We start from the raw sequence: 504 nt of genomic DNA, 5'->3' as shown, positions 1-504 counted from the left end.
CATTCGAGACTACTATAAACAACTATACACCAACAAGTTTGAAAATCTGGAGGAAATGGATAAATTTCTGGACACACACAAGCTATCAAAACTAAATCATGAAGACGTAGAAAATTTGAACAGACCAATAACAATAAAGGAGATTGAAGCTGTTATTAGAAGGCTCCCAACACAGAAAAGCCCAGGACCAGATGGATTCACAGCAGAATTTTACCAAACATTCAAAGAGGAATTGACACCGATTCTTTACAAACTATTCCAAAAGACTGAAACAGACGCAAAGCTCCCAAACTCATTCTATGAAGCAAACATCATCCTGATACCAAATCCAGGTATAGATATAACCAAAAAAGAAAACTGCAGGCCGATATCCTTGATGAATATAGATGCAAAAATCCTCACTAAAATACTAGCAAACAGAATACAGCAACACATTCATAAAATTATTCACCACGATCAAGTGGGATTCATCCCAGGGATGCAAGTTTCGTTCAACATACACAA

Source organism: Galeopterus variegatus, unplaced genomic scaffold, assembly GCF_000696425.1.
Source record: "Galeopterus variegatus unplaced genomic scaffold, G_variegatus-3.0.2 Scaffold6790, whole genome shotgun sequence".
NCBI lineage: Eukaryota > Metazoa > Chordata > Mammalia > Dermoptera > Cynocephalidae > Galeopterus > Galeopterus variegatus.
The sequence above is the reverse complement of the archived record's forward strand: the minus strand, read 5'-3'. Positions refer to the sequence as shown.